This window comes from Hemiscyllium ocellatum, chromosome 11 (genome assembly GCF_020745735.1).
Source record: "Hemiscyllium ocellatum isolate sHemOce1 chromosome 11, sHemOce1.pat.X.cur, whole genome shotgun sequence".
NCBI classification, from domain to species: Eukaryota; Metazoa; Chordata; class Chondrichthyes; order Orectolobiformes; family Hemiscylliidae; genus Hemiscyllium; species Hemiscyllium ocellatum.
The window spans coordinates 25257858-25277935 of record NC_083411.1 but is presented as its reverse complement, the minus strand read 5'-3'; positions in this window follow the sequence as shown (position 1 = coordinate 25277935).

Sequence of the window (20078 nt, the reverse complement as noted above, 5' to 3'; positions counted from 1 at the left end):
GGGTAACTTCTCTATTCTGCATCTGTCCTGAAGCAGAAGGGCAGAATTTAATCCAACCTGTGTGGGTGCAGTCCAGAGGTTGGGGCATGAGGGTAGAGGTCTGGTGTGGGAGATCCATAGAAGCATGACTGAAGGTAAAGGATAGCCAGCTCATCACCTTCTCAACCTGCCCTCACTGTTCAATTAAATCAGGGCAGGCAAGTCCAAAGGTAGGCCTTCTATCCTAGAAGTCAACTGAGTCTCTCAAGTGGCCGGAAGAATGCCATTGGTGGGGAGGCTGCAATCTTCCAAATGTACACTTTGTTCCTACAGTGCCCCACCAACAGGAAGAGCTGTCTCCTTGCAAAGACTTCCTCCCTTCAATAATGTCGGCTGACCTCAGGCAAATCTCCACCCCCCCCCCAATTGCATCCCATAACTCTCAACACCTCCGTCCCTGTCAAGCCTTCACCATTCCCTTGCTGGGCCTGGCAAGCTAACCCACTTCTTACCTGAGTTCCATGGCTACCTTTGGTTTCTGCCCTTGGCAAGGTGCATTATCAACAGTAATCACCACTCCCGTTGGTACAGCTGGTAGTGTCGAGCTGTAGTCCTCTGGCTATGAGCTCTTGGATCTGAGACCTTTATCCTTAACGGGACAGCAATCACCATCCCATGCGGCTGTTAATTCCTGGCTGTCTATTCAATTACATAAAAATTCAATTACATCAGACTTCCAGGAATGGCCATGGATTGAGTTCCCTCAGCTTTCCAGCCCACTGTCAGAACCACTGCCACTACCATTAAATTGCAGGTGTCAGTGCCTGTTATAAATTACCAGGGATCTTTTCAGAATAACTCTCATTTGTACTGTCTGCATCTTCAGTGACTTTGGTAGGATAAGTCATCAGCCATGGTAGTGCTCCTGTCTCTGGGTCAGGGGCTCTGGCTTCAATGTCAATGTGATATGGGTGTGAAGGAATCTGGCAAATTAGCTTTGTCTCCTACATTATAACAGTGGGTAAACATTAATTGATTTGTTATTTAAACCCAGGTACCAGCATCCTTTGTAAGATCTGTTAACTGAATGCTGTATTCTGAATCTTCGCCTTTATTTTCTTTAAAGGATTATTTCAAGAGTGCGTTGGGAAAAATTGATTGACCCCCTTGTGCATTGCAATCTATAAAGCCAACAGCAGAAGTTACTGGTAAAATAGTGCAATTCTTCAGATGACCTAGCAACCTCTGCCTTAAAAATATTCAAGGCTTCAACTTCTACCACATTTTCCGGAAAAAAGTTTCAAAGATTCACGACTCTGTGAGAAAAGGAAATTGCCTAATGTGTCATCCCAGATTTTTAAACATCGGCCTCCCAATTTTAGATTCACCCGTAAAAAGAGACATATTCTCCATGTATGCTCTGGCGTGATCCTCCAGGATTGTATGTTTTAAACAAGTCATCTCTTACTCTTGTAAACTCCACTGATTCAAGCCTAGTCTGTCCCGCCCTTCTACGTGAGACAACCTGCCCATTCCAAGCATTAGTCTGGTAATACTGTCTCTGGACTACTTCCAATGCAATTACATCCTTCCAGAAACAAGGTGACCATATTATGCTATGCACACTACGCTCACCAGTGTACTGAATAACTTTTATCTCCTTTCTCTTATATTCAATTCCTTCTCAGATAAATGATTAAATGATAACATTCTAAACGCTTCCCTAATTGCTTGCTGCAACTGCATATTAACCTATGATTCTTACATGAGGATACCCAGATCCCTCTGGATATCAGAGCTCTGCAATCTCCCACCATTTTGATTCTATGTTTATTCCTTATTCTTTCCAAATGGACACTTTCTCACACTGTACTCCTTTTGATACATCATTGATCACTCACCCTGTCAATATTTTTGTAACCTCTGTCCTCATCAGTAACTTTGGCGACAGTACCATCCATCCCTTCATTTAAGCGATTTATAAAAGTTATAAACAATTGAGATCCCAGCACCAATCCTTGTGATATATCACTCATGACATCTTGCCAACCTAAAATAGATCTATTTACACCAAATCTGTGCTTCCAGGGAGCCAATTTTCTATCTACGTCAATGTGCTCCCCTCAACACCATTGATAATCTTTGACTTGGCACCTTATAAATGCCTTGTGGAAATCTGAGGTGCAGTATAACTCCCAGCTCCCCTTTATGCACAATAAGTGTTACCACATCAGTGAACTCTTTAATAGACTCGTCAAACATGATTTTCTTTCACAAAACCATGTTGACTCTACCTGATTACCTTAAGCTTATCTAAGTGTCCTGTTATAACGGCTTTAATAATAGTTTCAAATATTTTCCCAGTAAAGGTTGTGAAGCTAACTGGCCTGTAATTTTCTGCTTTCTCTGTCTTTGAATAAATGAGTTATATCTGCTAGCTTACAATCTAATGGGGCTGCCTCTGATCAAGGGAGTTTTGGAAAATTAAAACCAATTCATCAAATTATATCACTAGCCACTTCTTCAGGACCCTACAATGACAAAGACTCTCAGGACTCAGGCACTTGTACTGACTGAACCTATTGACTGACCTTAACATATAAACATTACTCCAAACAAATAAGTATTTAACAGCCTGAAGTGAGTTTTTAGTAGTGTGATTTTTAAGTGGACAAACAATTAAGTCTTCCTCAATCTTTCGTATGCTGCAGTGATTGAATGTATTTACAGTGTATTGTGCAATATTTGGAATTCATGCAAATCAGGAAGGTGAGGAAGCATACGTGCTCAGTCCATGCTGATCGAGCTGATTTTCATCTAGATTCTGTAGTCTCAACGTTATTGAGATAAGAAATGGAGAAATCAGGCAGGGTTTCTGTTGTTGAAAACTCTGCAGTGACTCCTGCTGGATGATACAAAGCAGTGGAGTTTGACAAGGATTTGAATGCAACCAATTGAGTATGTTGATACTCAATAGCACTAACAACTTTTATAAAAACAGACTTGCATTTGCAATCACTGTTCCTAACTACCAGACATCTCAAAGCAGCTTCAATGCTGATAAGTATTTTGCTGCAATGTAGCCACTGTTGTAATGCAGAAGTACAATTAAAGTAATTGTTTTGGGGCAGCATGGTGGCTCAGTGGTGAGCCCTGCTCTCTCACAGCATGATGGGCCTAGGTTCAATTCCCACCTTCGATGACTGTGGAATTTTCACATTCTCCCTTTGTCTGTGTGGGTTCCCTCCCACAATCCAAAGAGGTACAGTCCAGGTGAATTGATAATGCTAAAAGTACCCATAGTGTTAGGTGCCTTAGAGTTAAACATAGGGTAGGGGAATGGGTCAGTGTGGACTTGTTGGGCCAAAGGGCCTGTTTCCATACTGTAGGGAATCTAATCTAATTTACTTTACACATAGTAAGTAACCTCCCGTGAGCAGCATTGTGATGAGGGTGATCAAATTTTGTGATTTTTTGATGGATAAATACTGACCACGATACAGAATAAATCCCATGCTGCTCTTCAGATTAGTACCAGGTCAGCCTTAACATCCCCCTAAGAGGGCAGACTCAGTTTGACATTTCATCTGAGAGACAGCACATCTGAGAGTGCAGCATTCCCTCAGTAGTGCAATAGAATATCAGCCTAGATTTTTATGCTTAAGTCCCAGAGACCTTAAAATCCTGCAAAACATCTTCAGACATAGTAAAACATACCTAGAGTCTTCAGTGGAGCACAATTAAAAACAAAATTTGACACCAAGGCCCATAAAAAGATATTAGTACAAAATATATCCTCAAGATACCAGAAAGAAATCACTTTAATGATTCATTGACTTGGGGGGGTGGGGGAGGGCTTGGGGGGAGATGTCAGTGAAACCTCAGTGTGGGAAAGAAACAGAAAATGTAACAAATGACTTATTCATTAATGACAAATATAACAGCGCATAATTGAGAGATTTAAATTCTTGTTGCAGCACCACCAAGTGGAGAATTGAAGAGTTACAATTCTTAACGTTCAAATTTTTTGCTTTCTGTGCAGACCTTTTATTTCAAAACACTTCCGTTTCATTCAATCTATTGCCCTTACCTCCTGAGGCACTGATCAGACTTGCTTTGATTCTATGGATAATTAATAACCTTTCGAGCCTTGGGCAGGCTGCCCATTTCCAATTTCTTCATTGGGTCATGAGTGGTGGAATGGGAATGGAGGTGGTGTGGCAGAGGGCTCTCCGGATGATGGAGGGAGGAATGTCTCCTCATCCGAGCAGATGCGGCATTCCACCCAGCCCTCAAATTCACTTGGTCCATCTCGGACTCCTGCCGCCCCTTTCTTGACCTTTCCATTTCCATCTCTGGTGACAATCTCCAGTTGGACATTACTATAAACCCACAGTCTCTCACACTACCTGGACTACACCCCATCCTCCCAGTATCCTGTAAGGACTCCATCCCATTCTCCCAATTCTTCCACCTCTGCCGCTTCTGCTTGGTGGAGGAGACGCTCCACTCGCAAGCATCCCAGATGTCCACCTATTTTGAACAATGTGCTTTTCCTCCCTCTGTAATCCAGACAATCCTTTGCTGCACTACCTCCATTCCCCATTCCACTGCTCTAAACACCTCCCCTCCCAACACAATAAAGTCCTCACCTACCACCCCACCAGTCTCCGCATCCAATGCATCATCCTCAAACACGTTCCACAACTCCAATTAGACCCCACCACCAAGAACATCTTCCCCTCCCCAGTCCTCTCTGTCTTCCATAAGGACCTTTCCCTCTGAGAGCCCTTGGTTCATGCCATCCCTGCCACCGAACTCCCAGGTACCTTCCCCTGCAACCAGAAAGGATGCAAAACCTGCAGGTACACCCTCCCCTTCCCTCCATCCAGAACCCCAGACAGCCCTTCCAGGTGAGATAGAGATTCACCTGCCTCTCTTCCAACCTAATCTACTGCATCAGGTACTTCCAAAGTGGTCTTCTCTATGTCGGGCAGACCGAACGTAAACTTAGGGAACGGTTCACCGAGCATCGCAACCGGGTCTGCAGGGGCTGACCAGAACTCCCAGTCACGGCCCTAAGTTCCCCAAACCACTCCCCTTCTGGCATGACCATCCTTGGCTTCCTCCATTGCCAGAAACCACAGCTCCTACTGGAGGAACAACACCTTATCTTCCACTGGGCAGCCTACAGCATGGAGAACTCAATACTGAGTTCTCCATTTTCAAATAACCTCCCTCCCCATCCCCTGACTTCCTTCCCTGTCCCTCCTCCTCACTTCCACCAACCAGATTCATTCCCATTGCTCAACCATGTTGTACCCCCTACCTGTCTTCACCAATCCCCACTTCACCAGCCTGCCCCCACCTCCCCCTTTATCTGCAGCTCCCCCTACATCCACCCCCAGTCCTAAAGAAGGGTCACAATCGAAACGTCAACTTCTGCACCCTCCTGATGCTGCCTGGCTTGCTGTGTTCTTCCAGCTTTCTGTCTGTCTACTTTGGATTCCAGCATCTGCAGTTTTTTTTTGGTCTCTAATACAGTCAAAGGAGCAGTGTAGAGCCCAGCACCCGTTCCTGCCAACATCTATATCTCTTTGTGGGACATTGACAGGGGCAGTTCAGTCAGTTAGAAATTAGAATCCCTACAGTGTGGAAACAGGCCCTTCGGCTCAACAAGTCCACACCGACCATCTGAAGAGTATTCCCCCCCTCCCCCAGACCCATTATCCTATATTTACCCCTGACTAATGCACCTCACCTACACATCCCTGAACACTATTGGCAGTTTAACATGGTCAATTCACCTAATCTGCACGTCTTTGGATTGTGGGAGGAAACCAGAGCACCTGGAGGAAACTGACACAGAGACACAGAGAGAACATGCAAACTCCACACAGTCACCCGAGGCCGGACTCAAACCCAGGTCCCTCTGGCTGTGAGGCAACATTGTTAATCACTGAGCCACCAGGCGGTTGTTGGTGACAGGTTACAGTGTCATTAGCCCAAGCAAATTGAGGACCTGTTATATCAATAGGAGCCCACCATGATTTTGAAGTAGGTGAAGTAGAGACTTACTGTTCTTCCTATGCTCTTTGACATGGAATGACCTCTCCAACTGCTTGTTCAAGGGACCACCACAGGCTTTCTCAGAATATTGGATATTGGGAGCAGCATGGGATGAAAGCCTTTGTCAGTTGTTTGGAAAAAGAGGCTCAGAGAACCATAATGGAGTTTAAGAATTCATAATCTGAGCCAGTTATATTTTTCACTACAATGAATGTTTCAAATGCCACACTGATGAAACTAAAAGTGATAGATTCAACAAGTTTATCATCAAATTATAAAAGACTGTGCTCAAGGAATCAATGAACTAATTCAACTTGTGATGCCCCACCCACATGAACAAATGAAAAAAGCCTTTCTTTGTAAACACTAGTCAAAAGGGCTGCTTTGTTCTGGATGGTGTCAAGTGAGAGTGTTTGGCAAATATAACCTGCTCTTATAACTATGAGCGTTTATGTGAGCAGTCCAGTTTCTCATCTATCATAATCCCCAAGATATTGATGGTGTGGAATTCCACAGTGGTACTGTCATTGAGTGTCAAGGGAAACAGAACACTGCAATCAAGCACTGAATGGCATAATATGATTTATTGGCTTCTAAATGAATCATATATTCTTTGGAGAACGTTGCGTCATGAACACAGTCTCATAACATGTCATGGTCAATATGTTGACTCACCTGTAGCTCTGTCGTGGTATCCTGTAATGAAATTACTTGGTTACTGTCTTGATTGCTAAATGCCATCTCAGTCAATGTTATTTGCTTCCTGACAGTGTTTGTGCACAGTACCTACATCTTGAATTGTGATTGTGAGATCAACATTAGTATGGACAACTGGCGAAAGATAAGCTGACAATGGGGTAGGCTGTCAAATCAAGAGATATCACAACCCCAATAACACTCCATTGATTCTCTAATGGGAAGGGTGTGCTTGGATCAAACTGGATTTTAACATCCTAATAATCTAAGCTGCCTACACTTCTGTGTGTTCACGTGACCACTCGGGTGAGATTCTGGACTCACGAACATCTGTAGAAATATATTAACTTAGGCAGTGAAATAATATAGGAGAAAGTGAGGACTGCAGATGCTGGAGATAAGAGCTGAAAAATGTGTTGCTGGAAAAGCGCAGCAGGTCAGGCAGCATCCAAGGAGCAGGAGAATTGACGTTTCGGGCATAAGCCCTTCTTCAGGAGAAGAAGGGCTTATGCCTGAAACGTCGATTCTCCTGCTCCTTGGATGCTGCCTGACTAGTCAAATAATATAGAAAATAAGTAATCAGCAAGCAAGTGAATTAGATTTGTAAACACATTTGCTTCCCCCACTCAAATGCAACTTGTTCTTCCCTATCCTGATGGCCCTGATTCTAAATGGAGTGTGGTTCCCTAGCTGCTTACTGCCTTCCACGAACTCACCCAGGAAACAATCTACATTCCTTTATACCATTCTAGGTGGTGTATTCACCTACTGAGATCATCGAGGTACTTGCTCAGTGTTTTTAGAAGAGTGACAGTCTTTTTGTCAAAGTAAGGGCAAAATTAATGAAAGTGTGCATGTTTTCAATGTGAATGGATGTGCTTTTTAGAAACAAAGATATGTAGGAAATAGGAGCAGGAGTAGGTCATTCAAGCCTTCAAGACTGCTCTGACAGTTGTCATGATCATGGCTGATCCTTCAACTCGATAGCCTGTTCCTGATTCTCTCCCATATTATGATGCCTTTAGCTTCCAGTGATGCATCCAACTCCTTCTTGAAATAATACACAGTTTTGGCTTCGACTACCTTCTCCTTATCTCAGTCCTAAATGGTTTACCCTGTATTCTGAGACTGTAACCTCTGGTTCTAAATGCTCCATCATTGGAAACATCCTTCCTGCATCCACTGTGTTAGTCCTGTTAGAACGTTATCAGTTTCTATGAGATCTTCAATCAGTTTTTGGAACTCTGGTGAATGTAATCCCTGTTAGTCCTGCAATCTCAGGAATCAACCTGTTAGTCCTGCAATCTCAGGAATCAGTCTAGTAAACCTTTGGTGCACTCCCTCGACAGCAAGAACATCCTTCCTCACATAAGGAGACCAAAACAGCGCACAATATTCCAGGTGTAGTCTCTCCAGTTCTAGCATAATATCCCTGCTCCTGTGTTTGAGTCTTCTTGTGATGAAGACCAGCATGCTATGTGCCTTCTTGATCACTTACTGTAAGAATCATATAGTACAGAACTTTCTCTGACCCCATGACCTGGCTGAGGGAAAAAATGGGCAAATCTTGTTTCTAATTCTTGTGTTCTTGAGGACCATATACAAATGATAGAATGAGACAGGAGGTGGAGAAGTCAACTTTTCAGGTATAACCCTTCTTCAGGTTATACCTGAAACATCGACTGTCCCACCTCCTGGTGCTGTCTGGTTTGCTGTGATCTTCCAACATCCTGCTTGTCTACTTTGGATTCCAGTGTCTGCAGTTTTTTTGTCTCTAACGTAACTGCTGAGGTCCCTGGCAGATTTATCTTATTCCTGTTTATGTTGCTTCTGAAGTTTGCTATCAGTAAATAGGTATCATTCTCTGCAAAGTAGTAAATAATTTCCAGAAGGTCCCAGTGGAGATACTGGTAGAGGGCCTAGTAGCACTCTTCCTTCCATGTATTACATCTCTATCACTTGTCAGTGTAGGCCCTGTTCTATCCTGAGTGTATAAGACCACAACTCCTGCTGTCATCAGGCATTTCTTCCCCATTAATTTTGTCTCCACTTTCACAAGCCCTTGGCTCCAACATTCCTGCTACACTACTGCCAGAATTTCGCTTGGAGGCTGAAGGTGGCCTTGCTATTTCAGTGACAGTCCTGCCAAGAACCTCTGATCTATCAATAGGAAGCCTTAACTTAGAAAGGGGATTGAGTTGGAGACAAGATCAAAGTGGCGTGTGGAGATTTTGCTGTGTCAGAAATTTATTCCAAAGAGAATGGGATAAAAAATTATTGCTGTTGGATTAGTATTAACAGCAGGTAAAGGCAACAACAAGGGCCAGTTTTCGGATCAGTGCTGTTCTTAATTGATAACAGTTACAGTCACTGCCGCTTTGGCATAGACAGCTGCCCAAGGTGCCAACCTGAGACAAACATTAAGCCACCTACATATGCGCCTAAGGAGAATAATAAGGAACCTGCGGGACCCCTGCACTAAACTGGCCAGTGATATGTAGAGTAGGCCACAGGACTATTCAATAGCATCACCAAATGTGTGGTGCCAGTTCCACAGCACATCTCAGGGATGTGACTCATCCATAATCAGCCCCTCAATTCCAGAACTTGCCTGAGGGCCATTGATTTAGTTGAGAAGCAGTAACAGATGTCACCAAAATTATCATGGTCTGGTTTGAGTCTCAAGTTTAGATCATTCTCAAACCTCTGTTGAGGGGTATACCTTCCATCAATCACCCAAAACTAGCCAGAATCAACGTTTACCCAAGTATTCTTAGGTAACGTGCTGACAAATTACAGTATATTTTTACACTGTCTTTACAATCCTTGCAAAAGTAAGGTTATTTATACAAGGAGGAACATTATAAAAGAAAACTGGAGCTGAGGGAGATGATTAAAAAATTAGGTTTACAGAAATTCTGATTGCAACCAATTTATCATCCCGTATCCATTAATGAGAGAAACTATTCTTTGAGTCACTCACTTTTATTTTAACAGAGGCAACAGATGCTATTTTGGAACTGTACCTTGTTGTTTGCGGAGATTGGCTGAAGTTGTTTATTACCACAGTTGTGAGCATTTGAAATGAAATCTGTTCCACGTTTGCAAAAATAAAAATTCATTACAACAATAAAACACAAGAAATTGTACCTGATTGCAGCAACACAAGAAACGTATTCGAATAAAATTTGTAGATGGAGAAAAGGAAGGACATTTAATAATATAACAAAGACAGCTTGTGCCTATAACGTAACAAAAGTGTCCTGAGATACTTCACAGCAGCCTAAGTTTTAAAAATGTCAAATCAAAGGACAAGATTTCAGGTCATTAGAAAGATCAGGGTTGATTAAAAATATCTATAAATGAAGCATCACCAGTTGCATGAAGAAGGCTGATACCAGTGCACACCAGTAAATGATCAACACCTTCAGCAGAATGAAATGTCTGTGGAACTGACCCAAGTATTTGATTATATCAATTAACCATTTAATAGACCAGAATGAAAAAGGCCAAAAATTTCCAGACTTGGTTTTCAGAAAAGAGGAGCTTGAAAGCCTCTTAAAATTATTTATCTTCCCCCCGCCCCCCACTTACAGTATAGTCCTAAAACAAAAATAGAGTAAACTATCTCAAGGAACTTGCAACCTTAACAACAGAGCATGTCACTGCAGCAACAGTAAATGGATCCCCCAGGAAAACACAAGTATGCTAACCTCCTTAACCCTGGCCAGCTGCCAAAATGCTAATTTTCCTTAAATGGGGCTCTCAGTCAACAAGGTCATTCCACAGCAGGTAGCTTGGAGGACCAATGCTAGAACTGAAACCTAGCAGCCACAGAGGTGTTAGAAATATGCCATGTCATAGTTTCAATAGGCATTTACAGTACAGAAAACATATACTTTAAAGCCCAAGGTCATATCTGGCCAGTCAATTGTGGATGAGAAAATTGCACTTTGTAGCAATCAAATTTGTTAAAAATAAAGTGAAATAGTTGTAAAGAACTGCATTATGTTATATTGTCTAGGGATACAAAGCGATAATACAGTGGGGTCAGAACAACACTATAACTGCAGGGACGTAGATTAGATTACAAGTCCTGTAAGGGCTTTCAGCTACATAATTAAACACCCTCAATACAATTGCTTATGGGAAGATTTTCACTTTATGTAATTTCTCATATGTCAGCACTGATTACACTACATTATTTAAAGTTCATTCAGTAAGGTTGAAATGTTAAGAAGATGGTTGATATTTACTTTTGTTTGGACAATTTGAAATTAGAAAAAGGAATTTAAGTTTTGTTGACAAATCTGAAGTGATTTCCTTAAAAGAAGTAATTCAAAGTTCACAGTGAACATTGGAGATTTTGTTTAACAAAGCTTGCTAGAAATCATTGTTTGGTTTCTGGCTAGTGACTGGCAAGGAGACGGTCTTGTTTTATTTGGTTCAGTTGGAGGGAAGTTTGCTAAGGGCAAAGTGAGCTAAAGGAAAGTTTGCTATGAACAAGCTGTCCAGGTATTGTCTCTCATTTCTGAAAATATTATACATTAGTTTACAGTGAAACCTAACAGTTCTTTTGAAAGTGTAGTTGGTAGAACATCTCATGATTGTTTTTTCTGAGAAAGCTATGTCTACAAGATTGTAGAAGCAAAGTTAAAAATCACACAACACCAGGTTATAGTCCAACAGGTTTAATTGGAAGCACACTAGCTTTCGGAGCAACGCTCCTTCATCAGGTGATTGTGGAGGGCTCGATTGTAACACAGAATTTATAGCAAAAATTTGCAGTGTGATGCAACTGAAATTATACATTGAAAAATTGATTGTCTGTTAAGCCTTTCATCTGTTAGAATACAGTGATAGTTTCACTTCTTTCATGTGTAAATCACAAAACCTTTTTTTTAAAAAGTTGCATTCTCGGGTTAGCTGCTAACAATGGTGATAGCTAGACAATATGTTGCAGGTGTTGGCCCCCTGTGTTCTCTGTCTATGCCATGAAGTTTAGATTGATTCTAATACCATGTATTATTAGTGATTTGACCACATACACCAGAACAGCAGAGGACCAGACTCTGGAACATTCTATGTTTTATCCTTTTGCTTTCAAGAATAACCCGTTTGGTCAAAGTGTTGTTTATTCTCAGAAAGCTAATCTCACAGATAATTTTTTTTTCTCTTTTCACAGGAAGAGTGAATATGTTGGGGATATTTATGGAAATAAGCTTTTATACTTCTACATTACTGACTGTGTATATTAAACAATTATTGCATCCTCACTGACACTGAATCTTATGCGTTTTTTGCGAAGTCTGCATTGCGTTGGGAGGGATTTTGGACAGAAACTCGCCACAAGACAAGTGAGTTTTTAATTACCTACCATGCCCCATGACATCTCTGATGTCCAATTTTTGCCATATCTTACCACCGCCTTTCCCAGACCAGCTGGCCACACAATGGATATCTGGCAAAACAATGGGATTCCATGAACCCACACCATCTTTAAAATGCATCCAGATGAACACCGACAATGTGAAGGTGCCCTTGGTCACTGTCAGAGTTGGAACATGATGGAGAAGGGAAAGATGTGATTGTCCAATTGGGAATTGGAGATCTTGGTCAAGGGACTGTTGCAAAACTGAGGAGACCCCTTCCCAGGGGATCTGCAGAGGAAGGTGCATCATCAGTCCCTGGCAACCCGGTCTAAGTCATTGTCCAGGTCAGTGTCATCTTCAGGATGCACAGGAATGGCCAACAGTGTAGAATGAAGGTGAATGCCCTTACTCACTTAGCCACAGTATATGCCAGGCTCTTCTCTCTGTCACCTCATACTCACTCTATCTCTGCTTCCGTACTGGGTGAGAATTGTCATCAGAGAGGGTGTGGGTCCATGGTGAGCACCTCACAGCAATAGCTCCACAACTAATGCTAATTGGTATGGCAAAGCAAGGCAAGGCAAGGAGGCTGTGAGCAACCAGGTAACCTTTAAGCTAGTGAATATTAAAAGAGCAATCGAACAACCCTAGTGTGCAGCCTAGTTAAATCCACAGGCTTGGTGCCTGTCCCAGTCCTTGTTGCAATGCTAGTTGCTGGTGTGCCATGTAAGTCTGTGCTTCCACAGCACACTGCCAGTGCATAGTAAAAATGCCAGGATGGTTGTAATGGGTTGGCAGATGGCAGATGCAAATGTCCATGGGCGAGGAGTGCATTTGGCTGGTGCCCCTGGATTGTGCCCTGAGATGTTGTTGACCATTGACCCAACTTAGCGGTGGTTTGGAAGAAGTAGTGAGTTGAATCTGCCAACACACTTTGGTTTTCTTGTTGAATTTTCCTGATGTCAAGCTTACTTGGTGAATTGGGAGTCAGACTATTAATGAAATTAGTTGTGGTGTTAACAAGGGGCTTAACAATCATAAATGAGCATCTATTGGTATCTAACTGCTGCCTAGTGAGAATCCTACCATGCCGTTTGCAAAAAAATCATAAAAGATGGAGCAAGATGATCTCAATACTAAGATGGACCTCACCATACTTGTCATCCAATTCTACTGATTCTATAAAATTCTGACCTAACTTAAGTTCTTAAAACTCTTAAGTTGATTAAAAAAAACTATTTATTAAGAAATCTAATTGATCTTTTTGTTTAAAATTTGATATAGGTAAGGTCATGATGGCAATGGGAAAGGTTATTCTTATCTTACATTGTGACCTGTGATACAGTGAGACTAGAGCAATGGCTATAACAGAAGGATGATAGCATGGGAAATACATTCTTCTGAGAATGAGGAGGTTGAAGTTAGAGCAGAATGGAGGGAACTTTCCTTTGCATCTAGATCACAAAGTTTGGGAAAACTTTTAATAAATTTAAGGTTAATGGCGGGTGTCTTTTCCCTAGGATTGGGGGATTCAAGACTAGGGGGCATATTGTTAAGGTAAATGGAGAGAGGTTTAAAAAAGACATGAGGGGAAAATGTTTTACACAGAGGGTGCTTTGCATGTGGAGTGAACTCCCTGAGGAAGTGGTGGATGTGGACACAACTATAATGTTTAAAATACACTTGGATAAGTACATGAATAGGAAAGGTTTGGAGGGATATGACCCTAATGCAGGTAAGAGGGACTCATTTAGTTCAGTAACATAGTTAGACAAAAGGGTCTGTTTCTGTGCTGTATGACTATGAGTAGAAATAATTAGGTTTGCCAAGATTTACCTGAGTTTCCCCACAGTGAGGTGAAGCTTTCAGATGACAAATTATTCCAGATTTAATCTTACTGTTCCATAATGGCCAGTCCGCAATGGCAGAGGAGGAGATTCAGAGAAATCAGACCTGGGGAAATGTGAGCGACACGGTGTAGGAAAACATCTTAGAACAGATTTTGAAAAACTAGCTGTGGAAAGATGGGAATATAAGTATGCTGATGAAAATGTAGCAATGGTATTGAAATGCTTTTTTTTCCACATAGGAAGGTTAGAAGAAGAGATCTTGGGGCACAGTGCACATTATAATGTTGGTACCTTCTAAGATGACCATTCCTGATATCTACTGATGTTTGCCATTTTTGCCAGTTTGTTTACTGATGATTGTGCATTGTGATATCTCAGACACTGAAGCAGTTCATGTTCAAAAAGATCAGACTGGGACAATATCTTAGAAAAGTGTTTCCACTCTGTAGGGAATCTAATCTAATCTAATATTGAAGCTTGGACTGAAAAGTGGCGAATAACATTCGTGTAATTCAAATGCCAGGCAATGACCATCTCCAATCTAACCATTGTCTCTTGATATTCAGTGGGTTAATACCACTGAATACTTCACTTTCAACCACCTGGGAAATATCAGAAACTCAACTGGCATCACCACTTACATACAATGGCTACAAGAACAGGCCAAAGAGTAGGAATACTGCAGCAATTCCCAAAAGCGTGTCCACCATCCAAAAGGCATAAGTCAGGAATGTGTTGGGATATTCCCCACTTGTCTGGAGTAATGAAGCTCCAACAACACTCATGAAGCTTGACATAATCCAGGACAAGGCAGTTCACTTTATTGGCACCACGAGCATCCGTTCCCTCTTTCATCGACACTCAGTAGCAGCAGGGTGTCCTGTCTACAAGATGCACCACAGAATTTCAACAAAGATCCTGAGATTGCACCTTCTGAACGCTCAACCACTTCCATTCAGAAAAACAAAGGGAATAGATTCATGAGGATAACATCATCTGCATGTTCCACTCCAAGCCAATCACCATCCCAACCTGGAAATATATCACCGTTGCTTCACAATTGCTGGATCACAATCCTGGCATTCCCTCCCTCTGGGCATTGTGGATCTACCTGCAGCATATTGAAAGCAGTGGTTTAGGAAGGCAGCTCACTACCACCTTCTGACATACAAGCAAGAAATACTGGCCCAACCAGTGATACCTGTGGCCAAGGAGTGAATAAAACATTGTCTTTGCTTCAACTTGGGCCTATCAAGTGATTAGTTATAATAGAGGGTACACCATTCGTAGAGTATTAACATAAGAGTCACTGTCCTTTGATAACAAAATATTTTATTGCAAGATAGCAATAAATATTTACATTTTGTTAGGTATTGTTATTAGGACTTTAGGAGGCTAGTATCTCTCCTGTCTTCCAATCACATTCTGTGTGACATCAGTAGATGAGTGGAGCCAATGTATTATGAACATTAATCCCTTCAGAAGCATTAACTTATACAACAATAACATTTTGTTTATTTTGACTGTGACATTAACATTTTTCAATGTTATTCATTCCTCAGTGTAGTTCCTAAGCTGGGGAAAGAGATCAGCGGTTCAGTGTAAGCCAGGTCACTGAGGATTTGTCCTTCTGCAATTGTTCTAGGATTTCCATCACTCTTAAGAAAAACACATAGAAAGTCAATTATGTTTCCATCTTGAATCTAAGCCAGCAACATTTTCAGGAAAAGTAATTCTTAATGTTTATAAAACAAAAAGGTGAATAGCCAGGATTAAAAAAAAGTATTATTCAGATGTCAGCATTTTGCAAACTTTCCTATTTATTATCATGAAAATAAAAGTGCAGCTTTTTTCTTTCTGAAGTTACTGTATAGATCTAAAGTTGCTATCCATACAAAAAAAACCTAAAAGGAGCACTGGTCGGAATAATGAGGCAGATTAATGATTAATAACTCAGGCTTTGACTAAATCTCATAGCCTATGATACTTGGATTCCATGTAGAATTTTACCATTGAGAAATTGGAATTTAAAAAATTGTCAAAAGCAGTTAGGTCATTTATCAACATAGACCCAATTTAATTGATATAGAGTAAAATGTGCTTATTAAAATCACCATTGGGAATGACCATGGGTGGTCCTTCTAACAGATGGTTTCTCTAACAGTGTGCAGGTTGCAAGTAAGCAGCCTGTATACTACAGCACACATTTTTCAGTTACGGCATACAGGTAGCCATAGTTCTAGTTAGGGTTACAAATAACTAATTGGCATACTTTCAAGATGTTTAAACAGGCAGTGACCAAGGGGCGGGGAATTCTAACTTGATGGTCAAATATCAACTCTTATCCTTCTGTTACTGATGGTTCTAACTCAAAAGTTACTTGACTCCCTTGAGTGCACAGACTCATGTCTATGGGTTGTTAGATTTTTCAGACATAGAGAACATTGCAATTAGGCCTAATCCTTTTCTTTAGTAAAAAACAACAAACACACATAGGCTTCTAACATATTTAGAAAACTGTAGTGGAAGCTATAATTTAACAAAAAACGTTGATAACCCTTAGGATTTTCCAAGTCCATAAAGTTTAATTAATCTTTGCATCAACATACAAAGTCATCAATCACTATTGAGCAACTGTTAAAAATCCAATTGAAAGGGAGAGTAAAAAATGTCAGGTCAAAGTTTGGAACGTTATGTCAACAATGGGTCATTGGCTTCAAGCCATCTGTGATGATATTAGTCAGGTATCACAATATGTGACCAGAGAAGAAAAAAAAACACTCTATCAATATTCCTCTTCTAATTGTGATCCAGTCACATCTCTACTTGTTTGTTACTGATGTTACACCATTTCTTAGCTACTCACTTCAAACCGTCCATAATCTCAACATCATATTCAACCTTGAACTGAGTTGAATTTCAGATGTATATTTTCACCACCCTGACCGCCAATTTCAATGCTGAACATCTCTTTCCATATCTGACAAATGAACTACAGTGCATTGACTACATCATCCTTACCTATCCTTTCTGTTACTTTTTAGGAGAAAGTGAGGACTGCAGATGCTGGAGATCAGAGTTGAAAATGTGTTGCTGGAAAAGCGCAGCAGGACAGGCAGCATCCAAGAAGCAGGAGAATCGACGTTTCGAGCATAAGCCCTTCTTCAGGAGTGAGGATTCCTGAAGAAGGGCTTATGCCAGAAACATTGATTCTCCTGCTCCTTGGATGCTGCCTGATCTGCTGTGCTTTTCCAGCAACACATTTTTCATTTCTGTTACTTTTTCACAACATTCAATACGGTTGGACAAGCCTGGACCTTTCTTTTGAAATCTATGATGATTATCTTTCATATTTTCAGTTTCTACATGTTTTTCTACTACATCTGTGAGGAAAAATACCATTATCTTTTCCAACACCGAAGTTGTACTAATTGGTCTGTTGTTTACTGGAATTAGTCTTGTTCTCTTATTAAACATAGGAATCGCATCAACTACCCATCAATCCTTTTGTTCTGTTCCCCTTTTCTAATAACTTTTACATTATATATTATGGTGCCTCTGCTCTTTCTTTCCTTATGTATTTCAATAAGAAGAGCTGCAGAGTCCATCCAGACCAGGGAGTTTTATTATGATCTAATTTGATCAGAGATACGTAGAAACAGAAAGCAGGAATCTTCCATTTGGCACTTTGAGCCTGCTCTGCCCTTTAATATGCCCATGGTTGGTCATCCAGCTGAATTCTTTGTTCCCATTTATTCCCCTATACCTTTTAACCTTAAGAAATATACCTACCTCCTTCTTGAAAACATTGACTGGTTTGGCCTCAACCACTATTTGTGGCAGAAAATTCCACAGGCTCACATCTCTGGGTGAAGACATTTCTCTAACTCATAGTCCTAAATGACCTATCCTGTTTTCTTCAACTGTGCCCTCTGATTTGGACTCCCTGAACATCCTTCCTACATTTACCCCATCTAGCCCTGTTAAAATGTTAATGGTTTCTTTGAGATGCCCCCTCACTGTTCTAAACTCCAGTGAGTATACTCTGAACTGAAACAAAAACAGAAATAGCTGAAGAAACACAGCAGGTGTGGCAGAATCAGTGGAGAGAAAAGATCAGGTCCAGTGACCCTTTTCCAGGGCCCTTCATATTCCTATCTGATCTGTTCTCCCTCTATGTTCAGTCCTTTGATCTGAGCAATCAGTCTGGTAACTTTTTGTTACACTCCTTCCATAGCTAAAACAATATTCCTCAGATGAGAAAACCAAAACTGTGCACAATACTCCAGGTGTGGTCTCACCAAGGTCTTGCACAGTTGCAGCAAAATACCTCTGTTCCTATAGTCAAATTCTCGCACTGTAAAGGCCACCAACCATTTACCTTCTTCACCATTTGCTGCACCTGCATACTTACTTTAAGTGATGGGTGTACAAGGACATCCAGCTCTCACTGTACCTCCCCCTTTCCCAATCCATCACTGTTCAGTGAATAATTTGCCTTCTTGTTCTTGGTCCTAATGTGGATACACTTGTATCTTCCTACATTATAGTTCATCTGCCATGCATTTGCTCAACTTGTCCAAGTCACACTGAAGCAACTTTGCACCCTCCATACAGTTCATTATCACACTCAGCTTTGAATTGTCTGCAAAATTAGAAATATTACATTTAGTTCCCTCACCTAAAGCACATTATATATTATATATAATATGAATTATAGAAATATATATATAATATGAATTATTTATATATATTGTGAATAGCTAGGGCCCAAGCACTGATCCACTGGTCACCACCTGTCATTTGGAAAAAGACCTGTTTATTCCTACTCTTCATTCCCTGTTTGCCAACCAGTGCTCTATCCATATCACTACTCTACCCTCATGAACCCCTCCTTTAAATTTTAAATATCTTTCTACTTTTAAAAGTTTATTATCCTAATGTCTTGCCTACCATATTAGTCTCCGAGTAAATACTGATACTTGTTAGGATTCTTTGGGAAGAAACATTGTGATCCTTGACAGGATTAACCACAATGACATTCCAAATTGCCTTAATGTTGTAAATCCTATTGATGATTGCATATACAAGCCGACTGAAGAGGTTTCTCTGATTGTGAATTAGAATAGAGAAAAACCTGCCAGGACTGAGCTGGCCAGATTGCTTAAGTGTCTCACCAACTTTCAAGTATTAGTGTAAATCAACACTCAAAACAACTTCATTTGTGGTGACCCAAAGTCTGACAGCTTTAAAGAAATAAACTTGAACTTGCAGTTAATAGTTGAAGGATGTCATAACAAGAGTTCTGAAACTTTTACAGATTAAAGGCAGTATTGATGAGGGATTATTGTCGCCAGACAATTTTAACCTCAAACCATGAAACTTTTTGCTTTTAACACAACCAAAAAACTCACTTTATAATTTATTTTACAATGATCTCTTTTCATAATCCCAGTCCTAAGTGATTTTTAGCTCACAAGGGTTTATTTGTATGTCTTCCCTTTCCCAGCCAGGTAACTTTCACAGGTATTTTAATGATTTGGAGATGCCAGTATTGGACTGGGGTGTACAAAGTTAAAAATCACACAACACCAGGTTATAGTCCAACAGGTTTCTTTGGAAGCACTAGCTTTCGGAGCACTGCTCCTTCATCAGGTGGTTGTGGAGTATAAGATCGTAAGATACAGAATTTAGTGTGATACCTGTAAAGTTTTGCTATAAATTCTGTGTCTTGTGATGTTATACTGCACAACCACCTGATGAAGGAGCAGCGCTCTGAAATCTAGTGCTCCCAAAGAAACTTGTTAGACTATAACCTGTTGTTGTCTGATTTTTAGCATTTTAATGGTAATTCTTATTCTAATGAAAGGTGTGCAAGTTTTAACAGCCTCATATCTATTCGTTTCAACTCAGCTGTGAGCTTCCCAACTGCATATTTGGGTCCCTAGTTGCTCTCTCTCTGTCTCCTGGATCCTGCAAAATGCCTGTATCTGTGAAATTCAGGGATATCATAGAAATACTTCCCCTGACCATTTTCAGACAACATGCATCACATGGTCATTGTATCCAGGTAGAAATGCTCATTATAATCCTGTCTATCTTGGAAGTAAAT